Here is a 744-nt window from a genome sequence, read left to right on the forward strand (position 1 = left end):
GGGGGGGGGTTACATATAATAAGGAAATTAAAAAAATAAATAGAATAAAATAAAACTTTTAAAACAAAAAAATAAATAAATAAATAAAATGAAAGAGAAATAAAGTATACATGATGAACTCTGGCAAAGAGGGGACATATGCATAAAATAAAACAGATATGGGGGTGGGATGAGAGAGATGTGGCCCTCATGAGAGAGGAATGCCTCTAGGGATAATTAAGGAACTCCACAGCCTGAGATTTTCCTGAAACCCTTTGAGCAAGTGGCCTCTCCGATCCCTTCTCTCCAACTCACAGGTCTACACTTAGAGAGGGACCGTCCACTCTTGCCATTGTCACAACTTTCACTCACCTTTCAATAAACTCACTCGAGGACAGCTCTTCCTTCTCCACTCTCACTTTCCTTTTCAAGTGAATAATAACAATAATAACAATAACAACAACAATAATAATAATAATAATAATAATAATGGTGGTGGTGGGAAGGGAGTGAAGGGTTTATCTTAGCTGCTCAAGGTCAGAGCTTATTGACCCGGAACTATGAAGCCAATGTGATGAAAAATGGTGTAGACCCAAACAGTGCTGATACTGCAACGATGGCTGAGAAGGAGTTGACCACCTAATCTCTGGATGTAAGGTTTTAGCCCCTGAGGAGTACAAATCAAGACAGGAGAGAATTGGTCAATATCTATATTGGATAATGTGTCGGCATTATAAAATCAAAATCATCATCATCATATATATA

The 744-nt window shown here is 37.8% G+C and overlaps 1 long non-coding RNA gene across 1 annotated transcript in view; it reads right to left on the bottom strand.

The window, feature by feature from the left end:
- LOC106873341 (uncharacterized) overlaps positions 1–744 on the bottom strand; it is a 4,843-nt gene that overhangs the window by 3,166 nt on the left and 933 nt on the right. The gene's annotated exons all lie outside the window — the stretch shown is intronic.

Source organism: Octopus bimaculoides, chromosome 28, assembly GCF_001194135.2.
Source record: "Octopus bimaculoides isolate UCB-OBI-ISO-001 chromosome 28, ASM119413v2, whole genome shotgun sequence".
Taxonomy (NCBI): domain Eukaryota; kingdom Metazoa; phylum Mollusca; class Cephalopoda; order Octopoda; family Octopodidae; genus Octopus; species Octopus bimaculoides.